The following is a 25,241-nucleotide window of genomic DNA, read 5'->3' as shown; positions in this document are numbered from 1 at the left end:
GTGCATGTGCCATTATGCCCAGAGTTAACTTCTGAGCTTAGAGTCTTCAGCTGTACCTCCCAAGACAGCCCTGTCTTCCCATCCTCCATAAACCAAATCATCCACAAATAACTCAGCAGGTTCCGTCCCCACCTTGGCACTAACATCAACAGCCCTGTTCCTTTCCACTGAAGCTACGTAAAAATACATTCCCATTCACAGCTGGTCCTGCCGCCTGAGTCAACAGGCATCTAATAGTTCCCTGAGATCTGGCATGTTCCTTCCACCCACGGACGCTGCTCCTACAGATCTCTAACAGCAGCAACTCCATGGAAGTTGGTGTCAAGACGTCAGCATCCTACAGATGCCCAAGGACCCTGAGGGGCGTCGGAACAGAAAGAATATTTTCAAACCTAAGCCGTGTGGTTTTTGTTTGAATTGTTTGGAAGTTGTGTTTTTGTTTTTCACTTTTCAAGATAGTCTTAGGAAACAGGTACCACCTATGAGTTCTGTCTTCTGACATCCCCCGGTATCAGGGAAAGGACTGCTGTGGGAGGTTTTTGATATCCTTGTTGTTGTTTATACTATGCATTACTTATTGAGACAAGTTTGATAACAGTGAAAATTTTCTGGCAATAAACTTGAAAAACAAAATATCTCATGGCAGCTCCTGCCACAAGTTTGAAGCTGACGGGCCTACGTGATGATACCCTGTCTTGAAAAACTGAAGAGGAAAATGAGTTAGGAAGGTGGCTCAGTTGGATGCTTGCTGTGGCGAGTACCAGGACCTGGGATTGGATGCCCAGTACCCTTTTAAAGTCTGGCATGATGGCATGCATCTGCAATCTCAGTGGTGGGGAGGCAGAGACGGGAGGGGGCCTGGAGCTCACTGGCCGGCCCATCCAGCTAAACTGGTAAGTTTCAAGTTCTGAGACACTTTGTCTCAAAAAATAAGGTGGATGCCGGGCGGTGGTGGCGCACGCCTTTAATCCCAGCACTCGGGAGGCAGAGCCAGGCGGATCTCTGTGAGTTCGAGGCCAGCCTGGTCTCCAAAGCGAGTTCCAGGAAAGGCGCAAAGCTACACAGAGAAACCCTGTCTCGAAAAACCAAAAAAAAAAAAAAAAAAAAAAAATAAGGTGGGGAGTGGTTGTGAAAGATATTTGATGTCTACCTCTGATCCTCCCACAAATGCACATGTACCCCACAAACATGTACATACACACACACACACAGAGAGAGAGAGAGAGAGAGAGCTTAACGGGGGGGGGGGGGAGCCATCAAACAGCTGATGGGTAAAGTGCTCTCCTGTGGCTGTCAGTTCAGTCACATTTATATATAGATGCATCAGTGGCCAATTTTAATAGCACCTGTAACAGTAGTGGGGCATGGAACGATGAAGCAAGAATATTTAGTGTAGGTCTGTTTAGACATTAGTCCCAAATGCTGTTCAGTTCAGTCACTGGGTGCATCTGTGATAATGGTTTGCTTTATACCTTTAATGGGTTAAAATTGAGCCCGGTTCCCTGGTGAAATCCATCAGGTGGTATCTGAATGTGGGTCTGGGTCTCGCACGGCACGTCTCATTTTACTCCTCCTCTGTACCTGTCATGTGCTGGAGGATAATGGTCGACTCAGTGGAAGACACTGATGATTCATAGCTGTGGGTGGGACTGAATAGACATGTATGATGAATACATCTTTCCACTGGAGACCACAGAGATGGCTTTTTTTTAAAAAAAAAAAATCCCTGGTTGGAATGCATGCTGCTTTAGATTATGATTGCTTATAATTTCAAACACGGCCCTGACTCTGCCCCTCCAGTCTCCCTGCTGTCTGCAGCAGCTCTAATCAAGAACTGGAGGTGATTTCCAGACCCTTCCAACCCAGGCTGGCCTTTTGCCTCTCGCCGGCTACCGGAATGTAACAGAAGTAACTGTGCCGAATCCAAGCTGAGCCTCAAGTGTGCACTTCCACTTTCTCTCTTGAACCTGCCACTGCCGGCTGAGCGTAAGCCAACCCGTGGGAGGATGACTGATTGTGTGCAGCAGGGATGAAATGTCCCAACTGACAGTATCCTGGGTCATCCAGCCCCAGGCAGGGCACTGGGTCTGGTCCTTAGACCAGGTTTTGCTGACCTTTTATCTGATAAATGTGTTACCCACAAAAGCATTAGTACCCATTCTGGGATCCTAGCGGCTTCATTGTATTCCATCTCCATCACTCTGGGGGGAAAGGGAGACAACTAGTTTACTCACAGCAGAAGACAAGAAGGGGCTGGGATGTGGCTCAGTGGATAGAATGCTCGCCTAGCACCCACAAAGCCCAAGCTTGGAGCCTCATCACAACATAAAACTGGGCATGGCTAGCACATGCCTGTAATCTCAGCACTTGGGAGGACAAGAAGAAGTCAAGGTTATCTTTGGTTACATAGGGGATTTGAGACCAGTCTGGGATACATGAAACCCCTGTCTCAATTATATATATTTTTAAAATAAGGAAGGAAAGAAAGAAAGAAAGAAAGAAAGAAAGAAAGAAAGAAAGAAAGAAAGAAAGAAAGAAAGAAAGAAAGAAAGAAAGGGAGAGAGTTGACACAGTACAGAGATTGTACTGGGCGAGTACTACATGGAACAATTAAAAGATTAAGAGCCCCTTAGCCACTTCAGCCTCGATGGGTGTTTGGTCAACGCTTCAGGCCAGAACGATCAAGCAGTGTTTCATTTCCCAGCCTCTAACCTCTCATACTCATTAACAAATGCACGCTGCATGTCTCGGTAAGGACGGGGCGCCACTTGTTCCTTGCCTGCTCGGAGTTCCCCGAGTGGATTGTGCTGTTTCACGCCTCCCTAACTCTGCACACAATGTTCCTTCTGCCTGGAACACTCTTAGCCCTCTTCTCTTACTGGCAAACGCCTACTCCCTGATCAGACTAGAGCTCAAGGATACTGCCTCTTGGAAGACTTCCCCAGGAGCACCTCCACCTCCTCGCCCTCAACCTCCGGCCACACGCTTGGTCTCAGCATTCACTCTGCCAGCCTAACAATTAAAGCCGAAAACGCTTCTATGGCACTAGGCACTTACTGTGTGCTGCCGGCAATGCTCTACAGCATCATTGGATTGAAATTTTCCACATCCCCGAGGCTCTCCTCCAGGCAGGCACACGTTCCGAAGTACGTGCTGAGTCCTTCCCACCTGTTGAACGAACAAGTTATGCAGTGATTTATCCTATACACCCACTGAGGGCACCTAGTGCATCTATCTTCCCACTCAGGCAGTATCCAGAGCAAGACTTCCAAAGGGCCGCAGATGAACGCACGGGAAGAACAAACACCACAGAACACATCTAGGCCTTCTCCCCAGCTCTCCATCGGGATGAACATGGTCAGGAACTTTTTGAGGTAGCTGTCATCATGTATATAGCTGGTATATATTACCATGGTGCCACATATCAGGAATGGAAGGCGTCAAGAATTCTCTGGTAACTTTCCCAAGGGTGCATAGCTGGTGTGTAAGAGAGCTGTTGTTTCCAGAGGCTGTGTTTACAACCACAAGAGGAAAGGAAAGCTGAAGGGACTCAGCATGAATCCATGTCGGTCCTCAAGGAGGAAGACAAGGGATGAAACTGAGGACCTGAGTGAACCAGTGGGCGTGGCTGGATGCTTGGGCTTGTGATCCAGTGGGCGTGGCTGGGCGCTTGGGCCTGATCATCAATAGGCTTGCACTCACCTGGGCACTCAGTGCTCAGTGTGGAGAGGTGGTGGTACAGATGGTACCTCCAAAAGTTTTTCTGTTGTCATGTTTACTCAGCATGGTGCCTCCCAGCCCACATAGGCTGTTTAAGACCTCCCTGACAGCAGGCAGAGCCTTACGGTATAACCCCTATGCCGGCCAAAGGACACTTTACCAATCAGCATCTGGAAGACGATTACTTGGAACTGTCTATGAGGCTGCTGAACCTGGCTAGGCATGGGCACTTTTTGTGAAAAAAACAATGGCCAGCTGCTCACTGAAGCTTTGGCAGTCCCCATGGGGCCTCCCAGGCAGTGTACCTCTCTCAGTGAGCCACACAAAGGCAGGGACACACAGTGACTGGACTACAGCCGTCTCGGCCCAGGCCTGCTCTGCTGAAAAGACAAAGAACAGATACTTGGAATGGAATTCTGCTTCTGAGACAAAGACAAGCTTGGAAAATGTTAGGTCTGAGCACTGGGACATGAGAAAATGAAAATGACCAGTTTCTGCAGACCCTTCACGTCCACAGTCCCTTTCAACACAAACAAGTCCATACTCAGCTTCTTAGACAGGTCCAACCTGTGTCCTATAGGCTGTACAGTATCCGACAGAGCTAAGGATGTGGCCTACAACACTTGTAGATGACACCCTCGTGTTACGATGTCAAGAGGTTGGACATCCCTGCAGAGTGTCCTCTCCCTAAAACTAGACCCTCTCTAATGGTTTAAAGGGCCGAGCAGCGGCCAGGATGGCCTCCCACAGGCTCCTAGTCCTGAGTACAAAGCACAGCAGAGGGAAGTAAGAACTCCAGGACTCCAAATATCCATGTGCCCCCATGTGCCTGGACAAGACTGTGCCCGCTGGCTTTCCTCCCAGTGAGGAACTTCTCCCAAAGACACTGATGGTCTGCCTAGAAAATGTTAGAAATATCCATTTGATTCGCTTTCATTTTCAGGGCACAGGGTAGAATTGATTGTACTTTATGTTCCAACTAAAATAACCCAATTGTTGTGTTTACAACCTGTGTTATCCTGATTAACAAAAGTCTTTTATTTGTTTCATTGGCAAACTTTTATTTTCCCAACTGACCATAAACTCCTTGAGGGTCCAGATCATAATCTTACTCCTTTGGACTCCTTCGTACAGACAATATGTCACAGTACTTAGTGGAGGTCAGAGGGACAGAGGACAGAGTGTTTGGAGGTACCCACCACCCGGGCCATGCTCGCACACCCTGCTCCGGCTCTGTGGAGGTCTTCAGGAGCACTTAAGTCTGAGATGCAATTTCCTTGTCTTTAGATCCCTCTCTGGCCTCCCTGCCAGTTGGGAAGATCAAATAAGATAATGCATGTGAAAGTATTGTGTAATCCAAGAACCACCAACGACTGAAACGTAAGGAATCCTCAGAGAGGCACTTAGTAAATATCTGATTGATTTTTAATGATAAGGTATTGTCTTCCCTCTTCTCTACAATCAGCCCCTTTAAGGATTTTATTTCCTAGAATTTAATTTTATTTGAGTAGTAAAACCACTTCACATCTTCCTGATAGTGCATGTCCCTCCTCATGGCCCCCCATATTCACCTTATTTGATTGTAATCTAAGCAAACCAACCCAAAAAAAAGTCACAAAGCACGCCACTGTCACGTCAATCACCCAGGATTCATGGGAACAAATGCATTCAGACCCTACTTCAATTTCAGAACCTTTCTTGTACTGCTTTCAGACCATGAAAATGGTACCCTAAGGAAGGCTGTGCATATCTTTGTGCTTTAGCGCATTCAGTGGACACAGGAGTTCCAAGCCTGTATCATCATGAGTCCAGGCCAGCGGAGGAAATGAGAACTGGCATGTCTTATGTGAGGAATTTCACAGAGGTGACACTATGGCCCAGGCTTTTCAGAACAAGTCGTTTATTTATAGTCTTTGTTCTGTATTTGTTCTTAGCAAAGATGGCACTCTTCGTTATAACGGAGTTCTAGATGACACATTAGAAATCTTTCAAACATGGATCTTTCTCAAAGTGCTTTTAGAAAATATTAAGTGTAGTTTCTGGGTTTCTTCTCCCTTAGCTAAAAAACAAAAACAAACAAACAAACAAACAAACAAACAAAAAAACAAGAGACACAGGAAATAAATAAGTAGCTCATTCCAGGGATGAGTTCACACCTAATTTCCCATCTAGTTCTCTGGGACCAAATAACACGAAAGTAAAAATATCTAGGTTTTATAAAATGGACAAAAACCTAACAGCCAAAGAACCACGAACTCGGCTTAAGTACTAGCATCTCAAACTGAAATACTTCGATGTTTATTTTCAAATGGTACTTATGAAACTTTATGAGCCTATGTCTCTTCCAAGCTCAACCAAAGGGTGAGCCATTGGATTTGTGTACAGGTTTGAAATGTGTTGTTAACGTTATCGAACTTCGGCCAGTTTTGAATAATACTGATGAATTTATTTATAAAGCCCCTTTTAGGGGGCTGCCTTTAAGAGGAAGCAATCACTCTAAAGCAGCTGTCTGTGTTAAATACACCAAAGATAGAAAGAATAGTAAACAAACAAACAAACAAAAACCCCAAACTCATCATCAAACATTCAACAACTGTAGACATAAAGCCAATCACGAAAGCCTTACTTTGTATTTGAGACCATCTTACGATGTAGCTCTGGCTGGCCTGGAACTCCCCTTGCACACCAGGCTGGTCTAAACTCGCACTGATTCACCCTTTATGCCTCTAGAATGATGGGATTCCAGGCATATACCACCACACCTGGCCTTTGTGTTTAGTACCCAAGAGCGAGGCTAGGACCTTGCACGTGCTGAGCATAAATTCTCAGCTCCTGAAGCTTTAGTTTTAGCAGATATTAGTAGTATCCATACATGATATCAAAATACATCTTAATGTTCAAACTTGATAGCAAGCTCATACATCTTTATTTTTCTCTAATTATCCTATTTTCGGGAGACACTTTTCTTTCTTAGTCTCAAAGCTTTCCCTTCTCCTAAGACTGGTAGGAAGCCAAGTTCCCTTCACAATCAGACCAAAAGGAAAATACCTAAAAGGCAACGTGGTGGCTTTAAAATTTACTAATTTATTAATTATTCTCTTCTTATGACACATGGTCTCTGTGCCTGAATTGTTGAGGAAGATGGTGGTGTTGGGAAAACAGACGTTTCCAGCAGCAGAACTGGTTCTTAGTCCCTCTCTTCTCAATGACACAGGGGATATGGGGAGTGGTGGATGCTAGGGGAGTGGTGGATACTATGGGGGCGGGGCGGAGCTGTGCCTCTGCAATCCAATAGAGGGTGAGCGCACTAGGGGCAGATATCAGAACCCAAGCATTTCAAGGTGGAGCGTTCCTTGTATGTACAGGTTATTTACTTATTTCCCATATATTACTAAGTGTTTTCTCAGAGTGCAGTTTGCCATATAGAATTAGCATTGCAAGATATACCAAAGTCTACATCAGTTTACAGTCAAATCATACTTATATGAGATCTAAAACAATTTAAGAAAAACAAATGAGAAGAGAGAAGTTGGGTAGAAGCTGTATGGCTTTAATACAACTTGGGTTTCTCCTTTTATACTGTTCCCATAGTTTAAAAAAAAAAATCAGCAGCTTTCCTATCTAACTGGTAACACTCGAAGCATTTGGTTAATTTTAGGATCCTTGACTGCTGTTGGGAACAAGTGTACTGCTGTGGCAGGAAGTGGAAGGTGTAATTGGGAACCAGACAAGAGACAAAAGACTTCCTTCACAAGTATCACACTCACAAAATGTAGAAAGCAAAGAAAAAAGATAAGTGATTTTCCTGAGTAACATAAAGCTACAGTTCATCTGCAAGCTCCTGAAAGAGCCCAAAGCGACTGCTCCACAAACCTTTCACAGACTTTTCAACCCCGAAGAACAAGGGTAAGGCCCACAGTGACTCATCAGGTAAAGGGGCTGGCTCCCAAATGTGATGCCCATCCCTGGGACTCAGATGGCAAAAGGAAAGAACAGACCCGATTCCCACAAACTGTCTTCTCATCTCCACACACCCATACACATTCAGGCAAGTGTGTGTGCGCACACATGCACACACACAAAATGTAATACTGAAAAAAAAAAAAAAAGCTGGGCAGCAGTGGCACATGCCTTTAATCCCAGCACTCAGGAAGCAGAGCCAGGTGGATCTCTGTGAGTTCAAGGCCAGCCTGGTCTACAGAGCAAGATCCAGGACAGGCACCAAAACAACACAGAGAAATCCTGTCTCGAAAAAACAAAACAAAACAAAACAAAACAAAACAAAAAAACAGCCAGGTAGTGGTGGTGCATGCCTTTAATCCCAGCACTTAGGAGGCAGAGGCAGGTGGATCTCTGTTAGTTTGAGGTTAGCCTGGTCTACACAGTGTGTTCCAGACCAGTCAAGGCTACATAGTAAGTCCTTCTCTCTCTCTGTCTCTCTCTCTCTCTGTCTCTCTCTGTCACACACACACACAAACACACACAGACACACACACAGAGACACACTAAAAAAACAAAACAAACAAACAAAAAAACCAGAACAACAAACAACAAAAAAAGCAAAGGTAGAATGGTTTGAATGTGATATATCCCCCACAAGGTCATGTGTTTAACACTCGTACCCTAGCTGGTCGCGGTGTTTAGGGAGGCTGTGGGCTTTTTAGGTAGTGGAGCCTAGTGAGAGGATATAGACCACTAGGGATGGGCCTCTGAGGGCTCCAGCCCATCTACAGCTCCTTGCTGGTCCCCCTCTTTGCCTCTCTGCTGTCATTATGTAGCCAGCTTGCACCCACTCCTGACCCATAAACCCTTTCCCTGCGGTGATGGACCGGAATGTTCAACCACATTAAAGCTCTCCTCAATCAGGAAAGCCAATACAGACAGCAAGCCACGAGATGTCCCACCCAGAATCCCACTGTTCCTGATCATCGGTCTGCATTCAGCAGAGAAAGCCAAACACAAATAAAAAATACTTCTTACCATTCATGCTCAGCTGGGTGCTTTGTTTTGGTTTGTTTTGAGACAAGGTCTCACACAAACTGGCCTTCAACTCCTATCAATCCTCTTACCTCAGCATCCAGAGTTCTGGGATTATAAACATGGTTCCCTGCGGATTTTGGAATTCTGGGATAAAAACTTAACTTCTTCCTCCATTAGGAAGCCCTGAACAGGAATCTAAGAATTGAGGTCAGTACTTCTTAGCTGGGTCAGACAGGGATGTCTAGCTCCTTATAAGAGTGTGGGTGAGGTGGGATATCTGTAGCTCTCTGTGAATGACATCAAAAGAAATGAGGACAATGAACTTCCTTAATTATCAAGTGCCTCCAGTAACCTTTGGTGTCATTGCTAAAAAACTACATTATGTTTGTTCCTCAGCATATTGATGCCGAATCTGAGACAAAGGTACATGGCTAGATTTACTTATTCAAGACAAAAAAAAAAAAAAAAAAAAAAAAAAAAAGGAAGAAAGAAAAAAAAATCCTCTAACAGGTAACACAGAAAACACCTGGGAAAATGATCATGTTAGTTAGTAAACAGGAAGAAGGAAAAGAGAAACAATGAGATTTTAAAAACTAATAAACATAAGAAGGAAGGAACATGAATAAATATGCATTGGAATGAGTTTCCCTTTCAAAAGATCTGCGAGACAGAGCTAAAACATTAAGATATGTACTTGGAAATTATCTCAAAAAAGTGACTAGAAAAGTCAGAAAATAAATGTCTGGGAGATATATGCCAAGCCAATTCCAAAGTGGGGGCTGTGGTAATGATGGAATTCAAGGCCACACGCACTTAATAGGAACAAATGATGGAAGTTCAAGGCAGAGCCTGATGGATATCACACCAAACACATTTGCCTTGGTTTAGTTGGAGGCGTCGATGTGTTTGGAATAATAGTCCCTCACCTCGCCCCTTCCCTGCTTTTCTTTGCAGTACTGAGGACTGAACTGAGGGCCTTGTGGACTCTAGGCAAGCACTCCACTCCCGAGCTACAATCCAGCCCTCCAGTCTTCTGACATAATTTGAGGTTAGGGATGTAGTGGGTGGGGCCTGCTGAGGTAGAATTGAACTGGAAACTTCTCCAATTAACAGTTCTTCTCTTTGTTCTCTTCCTGTCTGGAATCCATACGGGACAGCTGGAGCACTATGTGCCATCTTACAACGGTGACGTGGTAAATAAGTGGCACCTATTAAAGGTGGCGCGGAACAGGAAGACAGAAAACTGCCCCTCAGATGATCAAGGAGCCACTAAAGCAGCCCTGGACTTGCTATCTCCAAATATCTTTCATGTTTGAGAAAAATGCATTGCTATTTCTTAAGCCACCATTCTTTGATTATTTTGTATAGGTATGGGAGCCCAATCCCAGTGGAACAAATATAGACATGAAAAGGTGTTAAAAAAATTGTAAGCTCTTTGCACTAAAAACAAAGCACAAAAATTAAAAAGGAAATCAAAAGATGAGGAGTATGTGATGGCACCGACAATCACAATGGTGGGCTTTGATGTACTCCTCCTTTCTGAACTCTCTAGAATACAGCACAGATAACACGCAAGGATGGCCGGGACTATAGACTCCAAAGCTCACTATCTGCACAGAGACATGAATAGACGTTTCTGATTAGCAAACAATACATAAACCATATTTCAATATACAAAATGGGAATATGCAACCTTTTATGGAATGTTTACAAAATCAAGATCCTTGGCCAGAAAAGATGCATGAAGACTGTGGTCCAGGCACCAGGAAAAAAAGGGGACAGCTGTCCAGTCTTTCTGTGCCTCGTTTCATAAGTTATTGAGGACAAATTATTAATATCATAGCCATTAACTTTATCTCTTATCACTACGACTCCCCGCAGCCCAGCATTTTCCAGCCTGACGCTGGTGTGGCAGGCCACTAGCTCTGGGTAGAATAGCCAGGCCATCGGATGGCCGTCACTGCTCCACACGGATAGGGCCAGCAGCAGGCAGGAAGGCCGGCGTTTCTCGGATTGGCCCCAACTGAGCAGGGAACACAGGCTCTACCACAGAGTTCAAGAGCACCGAAAGAATGTTAAATGGATGGATTGTTACTCACAGGAAAAGAAACAGGCACCATGCTTCCAATTATTCTTCATTGCAGACAACAACTAGCTGTTTCTGCTGGCTGGCACAGCCACTGGATGGGGACACTGCTGAAGAAACCCCGATGAAGAGGGATGAATGTGGCCAGTGAATTTCTTTGACACAGTCCCAACTATATTTTTGCTTATTGCTGGCAAGCTAACATGAGGGAAACAATCCACAAAAAAAAAAAAAAGTTGAGAAGAAGGCCCGAAGGACAAGAAGGCTTCACAGTCCTTCACAAATAGAAACATTTTATCCCAACGGCGATCATCTAGGACACAGCACCGGGCTTCTTAGTGAAGCTGTTGGTTCGAAGGAGAAAAACTTACAACATTCTTCCAAGAGAGGAACATACGACATTTTTATTACAAAAATGTAAATACTGAAGTATGTAAAACACGTAAAAATCGATCAATACACCTGGGGGTGCTGGTATGTATCTACAGTCCCAGCTAGCTGGGAGGCTAAGACAAGAGGGTCGCTTGAGTCCAGGAATTCCAGGTTAGAGTGGGCAATACAGTGAGAGCCTGCCTCAGAAACCACCACCAACGACGGGTAAAGACAAGGTAAAGACATAAATAAATCCGCTATCTTATGACAATGGGAATTTATTAAGAATCCTATATAGTCACTCTATCTCTCAATCATTTGTTTCACATAATTAAATTATAAACATATATCTGTTACAATAAGTATTTAGTTCCTTGACCAAATGAAGTATAATAAAAATACCAATTATATTGAAAACTCAGTTTTGCTCCAGAACTCGGAGGGCGAGCACCAATGAACTGAAGACGGTAAGTTTCCCAACTCATTTTAGGTCACTGACCAGGCAGAAACTGGCTGATGTCATCTAGGGATGAATAGGGTGTTTGTTCCCTTGCTTCTGGGGACCTGGAGCTGGAGCGGCCTCCTCACAGGAAGCCTGTGCTTTGAGGATAGTTGTGTGTGCTGTCTCAGACATGCAGATACACGAACGGATGAGCTAAAGGCTCAGGGTTGTTTGTTTGTTTGTTTGTTTTGTGGGGCGGGGGCCCAAAATATTTTCTATCTAGCCATTCTTAATTTTTTTTTGCCTGATCTTAAGGCATCTTGTTTAATTTTTTTTAAAAAGTGGGACGGCAAACTCAGTTCTCTCACACTAATTTCTGCACTTATAAAGATTTTTTTCCCCTAAGTCACACCTGTAATCCTAGAAGTTGGGTGGCTGTGGCAGGAGGATTGCTGTGAGTTCAAGGCCAGTCAAGGCTGCATAGCAAGATTCTGTCTCAAAAAGAAAAAAGAAAGAAAGAACTAGAGAGAAAGGGAGGGAGGGAGGGAGGGAGGGAAGGAGGGAGGGAGGGGGAGGGGAGGTGGGGACAGAGGAAGAGGAAAGAAGGAGGGTAAAGAAGAAAAAAAATGTTTTTTTCCCCTAGTGTTTGGTGAAGCTGGTGTCATTTATGGAAAAGCTCACATAACAGGAGAGTGTCAGAATAAAGCTTTTTCTCCTTTTTCCCCACTCTTACACACAGGCGGGACACACACACACATACCCATGCACGCACGCACGCACGCACACCCCCCCCTACACACTAGCAAGCACAGCAGCAGATGTTAGTGTACTCCCTTTAGAATTTACATAGTGCCTACTTACCAGGGAGGGAACAGGATGGAGAAGAGAGACCAAGAACTAAAGAGTGAGAAGAGAGATGGAGAAGAGGCCCGCCTGGAATGAATTATTCTGGAAGCCTAGCCTGTTCTTCTATAGCCCCACTGATGAGGACTATCTGCTTTAGTCACCTTGGCTGGTAGTAGTAAGTGTTTGCTGGATTGAGTTCTCAGTTCTTATCAAGATCTTTCTGAGAAGGATGTGATAATGGAGACTCACTTTTGTTTTTGAGACAGGGTCATGCTATGGAACCCAGATTGGCCTTAAACTCAAAATCCTCCCGGCACTACCTCTCAAATGCCAGGTTTCCAGATGTGCACCACCCTACCTGTTTTACTGTTGTTGTTTTTTTCTGTGTGTAAGTGTATGATTATACATGTTTTGGAGGGCATATATATACACCTACATGTGGAAGCCCAAGGCTGGCACTGACCCTGGGAGCCTTGACTGTGTTCCACTTATTCATTGAGGTAGGGTCTCTCCACTGAACTCAGAGCTCATCAATATGTCTTGTCTAGCTGGCCAGCTTGTTCTGGGAATCCCCTTTCTCTGCCTTCCTGGGATCTGGGATTCGAGGTGGGCTACTATGCCTACCCGGCACTCCCACGGATGCCAGGGGATCTGACTTCCAGTCTCTCTGCTTGCTTGCCACAGGCTTTACCTGCTGAGTCATCTCTCAAGCTCCATACCTAGTTGTTGGCTTGTTTGTTTTGGGGTATTGGGAATCTAGACCAGGGCTTCTTGATAGACAAAATTTCTACCTCTCAATTAACCTCCAGCCCCCAAACTACATGAAAATTCTTAGACAACAAACTGAGGATCATTGTCTATTGTGAAGAGTGTCTTCATAAGGCAGGCCTGCATGTGTCAAAGCAGGTAGTACAGAGTCATCTCGCATCCTTGCCTTCTCCTATTGCACAGGGGCCACATACCTCCTGCTGTCCTTGTCCTGTGATGGGAAGAGATACCACGAAGGCCCCTGAACTGGTGGAAAAGAATAGGAAAAAAGGGGAATGTGCAACCTATGGAATCTGAATCTCTTCCCATGTGCTTTTGAAAGATTACTCTATTTTTTTTTCTTGTCCCCACTTGTCTTCCTGTCACCAAGCAAGGACACTCAGCTCTGCCCATTGAGAGTTTTACCTGCTAGCCTAGCATAATGGTGCACGCCTTTAATCCCAGCACTCCAGGGGCAGAGGCAGGCAAATTTCTGTGAATTCAATGCCAGCCTGGTCTACATAGAAAGTTCCAGGCCAATCAGGAATATAGTAAGACCCCCCATCTCAAAACTTTTTTTTTCATCTGTCTCTCTGTAAGAGTACAGACAGCTAGGGGTAGTGTGGCAGGAAGTGTGAGCTGATGGGGAAACTGAGGGCTAAAAGTCCTTAAGACAACCAAAGAAGGAAGGAAGTGAAAACCAATTAAATAATTTCCACTGTTGGTTTCTACTTCAAGTAGCGTTTCTGGTTACAAGATCATTTCAGGAGTCAAAGTATGTGTTTTCTAAACCTCACTCAGCCCCAGAACTCTCTGAAGTGTCCTTCTTTATTCATTAGTCAAGAAGGAAGCTACCTCACCCAGAATTCACCACTGAGAATGAGTCACGATGCCTGATTCAAGGGTCAACCAGATATTGCCCCGTCACATAGGATACTCTTGTCTGCCAGGTACTTCCTGCCTCCAGGGAGCTACAGATTTTTGTTCCATTGTGATGTTGTACAAATATCTGTGTTTATGAAAAAAATTCATTGTAGCAGTGCGTGGTGGTGCATGCCTTTAATCCCAGCACTCCAGAGGCAGAGGCAGGTGGATCTCCGTGAGTTCAAGGACAGCCTGGTCTACAAAGTAGATGCCAGGACAGCCAGGACTGTTACACAGAGAAACCCTGTCTTGAAAAACCACCAAAAAAAAATTGCAATGTATATGCACATGGTGTTTGTAGCATGCCATAATTATAAGTACAAGTTTAAGAAAGTGTCAATTTGTCATTCCATGCAAGACAAGGACAAGCGACACATTATGGATCCTCATTTTTGAAATCATGTCATCGTTATTCAGCTTTACAAACTTGACTCAGTCTTTTCTCATATACTGGGGATGGAGTGCTCTCTCTTACATTTCAATCATTCATCAGGGATGTCAAATAACCCAAAGATTATGGTGAAATTAATAATAAGGATCAAGTACAAGTGGCTGGTCACCACTGTATCTGACAGCATTTCTGTTTTTTTAGTTTGCTGATGAGTCTAGTAACGGGCTTCACTCTGCAGTTCTCTGTAGGGGATATTGGGACCTTCCCCAGGGCACAAGACGAGTGCATTTACTTCTTATTAGCTCATTTGCTGGGACTTCGGTATTCCTGCTTATAAATTAATACTTGTTGCAGCCAGATGATTATTCCCGACAAACCTCCCGAGACCCATCATCACTCCTGGTCAGAAACAGAAGACTCAGGCCCCCGTGTCTTCTACTCCATTCCTCTCCAGTGCCAAGCTACCAAACTGCCGCCACGTCCCTTCTCTGCTGGCCCCTTGTTTCTGCTGCTCACTACCCCCAAACGTACCCTGGGCGCTGCCACCTGGAGGCATTTTTCCCAGCTGTTCTACCTTCTTCTACCTCTTCCTTCACAACTACAAACCCAAGTCTTAACTATTTTTTTAAATAAACTTTTTTAAAAATTATACTAAATTAGGAATGAATGCATCCTCTCCAGAAAAGGATTCAAACAACACAGAAATATATGTGCAGTAACAATAGAAATTTAAAACAAAACAAAAAACCCTGAAATTCTAGTCTTTCCTGCCCCTCCACCATCAAATACCAACTGCGCGTGTGCATGCCCACCTTTACACGCATACATACATGTGCACACCTGCTGTGGTTTCAATGTTTTCACCAAAAGTCCACAGATCTGAATCTTAAGCCCAGGGCAGCAGTGTTGGACGGAGACTTAGAGGAAGGGGTTTAGGTCCTAACCTTCTGAATGGATCATCATTCTTCTCTCAGGAATCAGTGAGTTCTCGGGACACTGGGTTCACTTCTGCCACAGTGGGCTGTCCGAAAATCAAATCTGGCTTTCTTGGCTCTCTTGATCCCATCCTAGTGCCCTTGCAACCATGGTCCGAGGCACCACAAGGCCCTGTGCTCTTGGGCTTCTGAACCTCAAGAACTGTGAATCAAACTTTCCATTGTTGCTATACATGGATTTCTGTATTGTTTGAATCTTTTCTTTTTAAACGACCTAGCTTGTGGTGTTCTGTTATAGTAACAGATAAGCAATGAAGACAGCCCTCCTTACAAATAGCTAAGCAGTCCTCAAGATCTTTTTCTCTAATATAGAATACCTTCTCTAAAGGCATATACGTGTGTTATATAAAGTCATATATGTGTGTTATATAAAGTCATATACATGGTAGTGTTTCTTTGTTTTTAGGCGACAGGACTGTATATATGCGGTACTCTGGACAGCCTCCTCTTCCTCAAGGCCTATCTCAAATTTCCTCTCTGCCCCAAAGCCTCCTTCACTCCTCATCACCTTCCATCTCAAACACTCGGCATCCACGGCTCTCTGCTGGTTTCTGATTTGTCTCTGTATGGTGCTTGGGCTGATTAATTTCTATTTGATGTGGGGGTGTCTTCTCACCAGCATGCAAAATCCTTGAGGACCGAGATGTTATCTTGATCCTTTGTGGTACTTAGAATTGTGGTATGCACAAAATAGGTATTTGATATGATTTTACTAACTAACCGAAGTTCAGGTTCCTGTTTACTGATCGAAGGCAGGAAAACTCTCCTCAAATGTGGGGAGAAGTTCAAATGAACAGAGGTAAGATGTTTGAGGGTTTTCATGAGCTCAAACTCCAATGTGTTCTCCATGGTGGGGAGGGGAGTCTGACAGACCAGAAAAACACAGCAGCCTCACCCCCCCCCCCCCCCAGACAGTCAGAGATCCTGGAGGATCTGACTCCTCTGACTCCTCAGACCAAGGACAGCTCCACCGGCTGAGCTCCCAAAGCCACCCGGGAAGGTTTACAGGCTGGGTGAGAAGGAAGGACTGTGAAGGAAGTCCAAACTATCCAGGAAAACACACCACCTCAGACCTTTCAGGTTTCCAACATTTCGCCTCTCACAGAACCAGTTCTCCAGTGGAATTAATCATGGGCAGCTATTCAAACTGTCTTTCATCTTTCCTTTCGCACAAAGAGGAGAGCTGAACTCGCAGCTTCTGTATAAAATGTCACTCTCCCAGCATGACAGGAAAATGGAAACTGCCAATGAAACAGACTTGGTGTTTTCTTTAACAGTGTTTCTCCACCAGCTCCTTCATCGGTTTGCCGGTCTCTTTCCCTTCCGTCGGCATATGTGTGTGCATGCTCCTGTGTGTGCATGTGGATGGGGGCCAGAGGTCAACCTCAGCTGCCATTCCTCAGTCACCATCCACTTTCTTACTTGTGACAGGGTCTCTCACTGGGCCGGGCCTCACCAAGTAGACCGAGCAGGCTAGCCCGGTAGCTCCTCTTGTCTCCACCCTCCAAGTGCTGGGATTACAACCACATACCACCACAACTGGCTTTTTCCTGTGGGTTCTTGGGATCGAACTCAGAGCAAGGCAAGCACTTTATCAATTGGTCCATCTCCTTAACCCTATGTCTTAGTCTTTTAGTCTAGCTATGGTTTTTTCGAGTGTAATTTACTTGTGTCTGAGCATGCACAATGAATATCAACATCTGGATCACAGGAAGCTGCCAAAAATGTTTCTTAATGAGGGAGGTCCAGCTCTGGCTACTCACACCTGGGTCAGGAACTAAAATGGCCTAAATACCTAGCCTTTTAGCCACAAGAGGCACACAAGAACACTGGTGAGCTATTGGAATGGTGGCCATTATGAGTGATGTTTTCCGAGAAATTCTATTCAATTCCTGTTACAAAAAATTTATTTCAGATTTTTATTAAACTTTGTTGCTTGAAATAAATGGCTTGTTATATGGAAAATCTCTTTTTGTTAGAGATTTCCTCTGAAAGAGTGTTAGTCATAACTTGTGGGAACATTCCTTTTGATAACGTACATGTCTCCTATTAATAGACTCAATTCTTAAAGTCCAAATAACCATTTTTAAAGACCTGACTTAATATTTAACAACTAAGAATTTTACTTCATAAAAAAAGTTGCTTTCTGTTCCAGAGGAGAACTTCTAAATCCCTCAACGGAGACTATTAATCAAAGCAGAGGAAATTAATTTTAGTTGGTCAGCGAGTGCTTGGGATAGTACAGATAACCAAAACGGTTAACCTACTTAGAGTTGTTCAGCCAGCCAGCCATATGGCTCCTCCCGCAAAAGTGCTTGGTGTACATGCTTGAGACCCATGTCCTATCCCTGAAACCCACATAAAAAAAAAAAAAAACTGGGTGTGGCAGTGCACATCTGCAGTCCCAGCACTCCTGTTGAGGGGGAAGGCAGAGATAGGAAAATCACCAAAAGCTCTCAAGGGCCAGACAGCTTGGAGTGCACAGCCAGCAGACAGGTTGACAACTCCACAAGGTGGAAGACAAATGTCGGGGTGCACTGTGTAGAGGAGTGGTTGAAGAAAGAAGGGACTCCCAAGATGAAATTCTAAGGCCTATGTGGCAGCAGAAAGGTCCAGCCTCTTCTGAGGCACTGAACTCCGAACAGCCATATAAGGGCGTATTTATTGAAAGTTACCCAAAGTATTTCCTCATACCAAGGTTCCTAATCTTAATTTACACGTCTTAGTGAAGGAGAGCATCACATGCCTCCGTGACTCTAGTCCTTTATTATGTATCATGTACAATACACAATGACACAAGAGCCTCAGGTGTGCCTGAGGTGTCTTGTGACCAAAGTCATGGGATGGCTGCAAAGCCCCTTCAGCAAAACAAATACTGTTTTCCACAAGGATTCTTCAAGGTCAAAGTACTTGTAAAAACCGCTCATCACTCTAATAGCTACCCCATACAGTGATTCTGCTATATTCCTGCAATGGGCAAGAATCAATTTGCCCCCTTGACTCCATCCATGGACCATGGGATGTGTGTGCCCATACTCTCACGCACACAAATGAAAAGGTTTCAGAGTGCTTTGAAGAAAAAACCCTGCTCGTTCTAAAGTCTCCTAGTTGTTGAGACAGTGGTTATCCATCAGGAAAATCTGAAGCAAGGAGAAGTGAGTTGGGCTACACAGACACTTGCCCTTGGCATCAACCGATTGTGAGTTTTAGGTTGACTTACATCTTTGTTCACCTGGGCAATGTCCATAAAATAAGTTAATACAGCCTATTTTAATAGTTGATGAAGCATCTAAGGGCACAGGCCTGGAGGTCAGCAACATGAGGGTTGAAATTTCACCATGATAACTTTCTGTGTAAGTGAATTTAGGCAAATTATTTAACCTCTCTACTCCTCCCAATGTGTAACACTTATTTTTCTGGTTAGTAAGAATAAAAGGACATAATATAGGCCAAGAATTTACCTAGTGTTCAGTGGGTAACCATTGGATTTTTTTTTTCTTTTTAAAATCACCTTAGGCTGGAAGCAGCAACCTTGTTACTGGCCAGCTTGCAGGCCCTTGCAGTGTACTCAATAAACCTGTTTTGTTTCTAATAAAATAAAAACAGGCCTGGGGATGTGCTCAGTTGGTAGAGTGCTTGCTTCGCATGCACAAAGCCCTGGGTATCCTCAGCACTGTGTAAATCTCGTATGATGGTGTATGCTGTGGTCCCAACATTTGGGAGGAAGAAGCAGGAAGATCAGAAGTTCAAGGTGATCCTCAGCTATGAAGCAAGTACAAGGATGGCCTGGGTTACGTGGGAGGCCCCATCCTCAAAAATCAAATCAAATCAAATGATTGCAGTTCTTTAGTCATGCTAAAACACATATGTTATCCAATAACCTGCACTGTGGAAAACCGTCAAGTGGGAACCTCTAAACGGGGTAGGAGTCGCTAAACTGAGAACAAATTAAAGAGTCATTAAAGAGGAGGCTTAGTTTGTAAGTGTCAAGTTGCAAAGTATAAGTTGTTTGCTTTCTGCCTTCCTTGCCCCTTGGTGTTGACCTTCAGGGTAAGAAGGGCATAGCCAACGGCATGGGGAAGAGCAGAAGAAGCAGTTAGGAATGAAGGGATACTGAGCCTTGGGGGTGCTAATGGGCTATAGGGCCAGCTGCACCACTGACCCTTGATGCTATAGACAGGTTCCAGAAAAGGCCTGGGAACTCCCCTGCCATGGAGACTCAGTCATGCAGTGTCAGTGAGTTGTGTAGCACCTCAGATTATAATACTTTTTAAATGGCTGGCTTAAAAAAATCTATTAACTTTCTGTATTTAGAATATAACCGAAATACAGAAAATTCAAAAGACTTAAGAAAAAAATCCATAATTCAATTAACCATGCATTTACTATCAGAACTTAGGTTAAATTTCTTCATCGTGTGTCTTAGTTACATTTCTACTGTTAGGACAAAACACCATAAAAGAAAGTGTTTGGGGACGTACAATTTCAGAGGTTAGTTTAGTCCATGACCATCATGGTGGAGAGCATCGCAGCAGGCAGGCAGGCATGGCATTGGAGCGGGAGCTCCATCCTGAGACAACTCACATCCTGAGACAACCATTAGAGAGAGCTAACTGGTAAACCTCAAAGCCCACCCCCAGTGCCACGCTTCCTCCAAAAAGGCGATATCTCCTAATCCTTTCTAAACAGTTCACCCACTGGGTATCAAGCATTCTGTATATGAGCCTATGAGGACCATTCTCATTCAAACCACCACTGTGTGTGTGTGTGTGTGTGTGTGTGTGTGTATGCCAGAGGACAATCTCTGGTTCAGTTCTTCAGGCATCAGCAACCTTTTGCTCTTGAGACAGATACTCTCACTGGCTTGGAGATCACCAAGTATGTTTGTGAGTTCAAGGCCACCCTGGACTACACAAGATTGATCCAGTCTAAAACAGAAACAGAGCCAGGCAGGGGTGGCATACACCTTTGATCCCAGCTCTTGGGACCTCACACCTTTAACCCCAGCACTAGGGAGGTGCAGACAGGAAGTGATATGGCTGGGCAGAGAGAGGAATATAAGGAGGAGACAGGAGCTCAGCTCTCTTTCAGGCTGAGGATTCAGTAGAGGTAAGAAGTCTCTCTAGTGGCTGGCTCCTTTACTGATCTTTCAAGCATTTACCCTGATATCTAGCTTTGGGTTTTTATGATTAAGACCAATTAGGATTCATGCTACATCCTTCATCTTTTTGTATGCATATTTAAGGACAACTGAACCATAGCTATGCAACTATGGATCCCATTTCTTAAATACAGAATTGTTAGGGAAGACTTTTCCTAGCTGCTAACCATCCTTCATAACCATAACTTCATAACCATCTTCATAACCATCCTTCCAACAAGGGAATAATATATCAGAGAGTAAAGGAGGAGTAATTCATTTTGTTCAACTATCTTCTGTTCTTTGACGTCTTGAACCTCTCCAGCTCATGACATTATAAACTTCACGCTTTCTTTCCCGGATCTGAGACGATCTTCTTAGAACTGACTTTTTCCAAAACATAAAAAGTTGTAGGCCATGAACATTTTACAGTTCTTCATGCTTGCTGCCAAATTGCTTTCCAAATTGTTTATCATGCCCAGTCCCAAGACCGATGTGTGAGAGGAGCAAGCCCCCGCTGCACTCTTGAAAACACTGGATTATTTAATTAGATGTAGTTTTTACAGCTTCAGTTTCCAAACTATGATAATAAACATTGTGTCAGACGGTAGGCAGGTGAGGGAGGCAACAGCAGCAAGGGAGAGCCAGCATCACGGTTTTACAGAAGGTGACTGGGGAGGGCTTTCTAAAAGGGGAGCATTTAGCTGTGCATTGTGGCACACACCTGTAACCCTGGCTGTAAGGGAAACTGAGGCAGGAGGATCACAAGCTGAATGATAGCCTGAGCAATTTAGTGAGATCTTGTCCCAAAATTAAAAAACATAAACAGAAATAATTAAAAAATAAATAAAATATTGGGTATATAGCTTAGTGGCAAAATTCTTGATTATCATAGTCAAGACCCTGGGTTCAGTCCCCCAAATTGCATCATCATCATCATCATCATCATCATCATCATCAACTGTCTTAGGGTCTCTATTGGTGTGAAGAGACACCATGACCACGGCAACTCTCATTAAGGAAAACATTTAATTGGGTGTCTTCCAGTTTCAGAGGTTCAGTCCATTATCATCATGGCAGGACATGGTGGCATACAGACAGACATGGTGCTGCAGAAGGAGATGGGAGTAGGGAAGGCTATATATCTTGACCCCACAGGCAACAGGAAGTGTTCTGAGACACTTGGGAGTGGCTTGAACATATATAAGAACTCAAAGCCCACCCCCACAGTGATACACTTCCCCCAACAAAGCCATACCTAGTCCAACAAAGCCACATCTCCTAATAGTGCCACTCCCAGTGAGCTTATGGGGGACAATTACATTCAACTACCACAATAACAATAATAAATGGCATTTGAACGAGAGCCAAGGGAAGGAAAGAGTAAGGTACTGAGAACTGAAGAAAGATGGTTTCAGGTGAGCAACAGCACTGGAGCCCTAAGCAGATGCGTGACGTAGGACCAGTATCACCGAGGCCCGTGTGAGGACGGAAGGAAAAGAGCAGCTAGGGCAAGGAAGCCTTGACGAAACGTTGTAAAGATTGCTCTGAGCTGAGCAAGACAAGAAGGCACTGTGGAGCTCCTGTAGGAGCCTCGAGTAGGGCGAAGTCAGAACTGGCTCATGTTTCATATGGTTCTGTTATCCAGCATATTCAGAACAGACTAACTACACTCAAACCAAACACAGCATCTTCCCTGGCAAGCTGCCTACAATCTCAGCATCTCCATCCTCTGACTCACTGGTGTTCAGAACCTTCTACAGTCTCAAACTAGTGGCTGTCAACACCCTGCCAGTGCTTCCTCCATCCGTTTCTTTCGGACTTTTCCTCTGTCATTCCTACAACCCCAACTCTATTTCAACACTATCCTGGGCCATCTACAAGTCTTTCCCCTCCCAACCAGACCACCTGAGACTGTTGTGGAAATTACTTTAACTGTGAGGTGTGTTACATTTGTTTATGCTGAGGAATATTACTTTAACCGAGGAAAGATGTGTTACATTTATTTATGCTATGAGATATTACTTCAGCTGTGTAAAGGTGTGTTAAATTGTTTATGTTGCAATTGTTTAACTATGTAAAGATGTGTTGCTGTTTCACCTTGCCTGCCTAATGCACCTGATTGGTCTAATAAAGAGCTGAATGGCCAATAGCTTGGCAGAGGAGGGATAGGTAGGGCTGGCGGGCAGACAGAATAAGTAGGAGAAGAGAAGAGAATGAGAGAAAAGAATGAAGAGAACGAGAAAAAGAGGGAGATGTCCGGGGCCAGCCAGCCAGGCAGCCACCAGCCAGCTAGACACAAGAAGCAGTGAAAGTAGAGCTTACAGAAAGAAAAAAGAAAGAAAGAAAGAAAGAAAGAAAGAGAGAGAGAGAGAAAGGAAGGAAGAAAGAAAGAAAGAAAGAAAGAAAGAAAGAAAGAAAGAAAGAAAGAAAGAAAGAAAGAAAGAAAAAACCCTGAGGCAAAAACATAGATAAAGAGAAACAGATTAAAATGAGAGCTAAGCTAAGGCTGAGCATTCAAAACTAATAATAAGTCTCCACGTCATGATTTGGGAGCTGGTTGGTGGCCCAAAAGAAAGCCTGTTCTAGGCTGGTCCTCTTGGGACATGTCTTAGTTTATTTTTTTATTGCAGTGATAAAACGCTGACCAAAATCAACTAGGAGTAGAAAAGATTTATTTTAGCTCAAAGCTCACAGTTCATCATCAAGAGAAGACAGGGGGAGCTCAAGGCAGGAACCTGAAGCAGGAACTAAAGCAGACAGAGACCATGGAGGAATGATGCATACTGGTTTGCTCTCCATGGTTTGTTCATCTGGTTCCTTATACACCCCAGAACTACCTGCCCAGGGGTGGCACCACCCACAGTGGGCTGGGCCCTCCCAAATTAATCACTGATCACGAAAATGCCTCTATGGACTTGCCTATAGGACAATCTGATGGAGGCATTTTCTCAATTCAGGTTCCTCTTTCCAGAGGACTCTAGCTTGTGCCACGTTGACAAAAACCAGGGCTGTTCCGTATCTCTGCCATTTCCCTGTTCTCCAACACCAGGAAGGTCCAGAGTCTTCCAAATGAAATCTGAGCCTTACCACAATTCTAATCTACTGGTCAAAACTCGCCAGCCATTCTTATCCAGAAGCACGCTGCCTTCCGGTCTAACAAGTTTCCCAAACCAGCTCTGCACTTTCCTACTGTACACCTTTGCTGACATTGTCTCCTCTTCTTGTACCTTCTGTCTCAAGCTGTCCCAGTCCCACCCACAAAGCCTACCCGTGCTTCTGGGACCATTCCAAGTAGCTCCTTCTCAACGCCATCTCCAGCTCCCCGGCTAGAATTATGCTGACTTACTTCTGTCTTCCTCAGTTCCTTTATCACCACCATATCTGGTGCTACACTAAGCCACAGCTCAGTGAATATGCTGTCTTTCCTTTTGGATGACACTAAAACAGGAAGATTCCTCGAGAAAATTTCTACGCTTCAAGTGAAGACGCTGGGAGAAAGCTGCTCTCCACAAGCAGACATTCTGGCCTTTGTTTCATATTTTGTAAAAATTGTGACATGCCTATGAGCAAGGCCGTAAGCAGGCTGAGAATGCCTGTCTTTCCAGCTATAACCAAACCTGTGCATAAGTTCATTTTTCCCCCCATTTATCTGTATTGCTTTTTCTTAATGCAAGTGGGCGTTGAGACTCATAGCCAATGTGGTGGTTGTTGGGGCGGGGGGGGGGGGGGCTCCAGTAACGTTCTTAGAAGAGCTATGTGGTTTTCTCTTGTTGTTGGGAGGGCATATCTTTGCAGCTTTGACAGTACCCATTTCCAGTCCCTTGAACACAGTAGGTGTCCAGTCAATGTTCCTGGAACTCAGATTCCCTAGGGCTTTGTTGCTAAGTCGTATCAGAGCTTGACCTCACATCATCTGATTCCGGGCTCTCCGCACCCTTCCCAACAGCCTTCCCTCTCTCTGACTTCTTGCTATGGTTCACTCTCATCTCAGCTGAGCTGCATTGGAAACAGCTGCGGGATTTTAAGTCAGAATGACTAGGCAAAAAGGAAAAATGCAATGGACCAAGGGCTGGAATTTATTTTCCATGTAGCTATTAAGCCAGTGCGAACACTTGACTGAGAATCTGAATTAAAAAGTAAACAGCAAACAACAGCAACAAAGGCCAGTAGCCCTCGAGACACATTTTAGCTTTGAGTGTTTGGTCTTTGAGTTGCACTTTATAGCCATTAAGTCGCCATGTTTCTTGGTATAAACTTGTAGTCCAAGGAAATAAAGAAAAGAGAAAAAAAATAAGTGTGTTTTGAGTTTTCCTTCCTTTTTTAATAGCTCCCAGTAAGACTTCTAGTCCCTAAGACTATGACTGGGGGATGAGGCTCCGTGGCCAAGTCTCATTCCCAATTACCCTAGTCATTCCCTCACTTCCAAACTAGGAAAACAGAGCTAAAGGGCCAGTGTGCTTCTGGACTTGTGTGCTAGGTTGGGCTTCCTCTTTGAAATCTGAAAGTAAACAAGTAAATTACACTCACAAAACATGTCATATGCAGGTACATGTTAAATGAGAATAAAATTAAGGTGTAGATTTAAAAACTAGTAA

At 44.3% G+C, this 25,241-nt stretch overlaps 1 long non-coding RNA gene across 1 annotated transcript in view; it reads right to left on the bottom strand.

Annotated features, from left to right (window-relative positions):
* LOC131906773 (uncharacterized) overlaps positions 1-25,241 on the bottom strand; it is a 139,173-nt gene that overhangs the window by 72,749 nt on the left and 41,183 nt on the right. Inside the window, exon 2 of the long non-coding RNA XR_009378197.1 lies at positions 3,058-3,168. This is a non-coding gene — a long non-coding RNA (uncharacterized LOC131906773). The remainder of the gene's footprint in view (positions 1-3,057; positions 3,169-25,241) is intronic.

The sequence above is a fragment of the Peromyscus eremicus genome, chromosome 3 (assembly GCF_949786415.1).
Source record: "Peromyscus eremicus chromosome 3, PerEre_H2_v1, whole genome shotgun sequence".
Classification (NCBI taxonomy): domain Eukaryota; kingdom Metazoa; phylum Chordata; class Mammalia; order Rodentia; family Cricetidae; genus Peromyscus; species Peromyscus eremicus.
The sequence above is the reverse complement of the archived record's forward strand: the minus strand, read 5'-3'. Positions and strand labels throughout refer to the sequence as shown.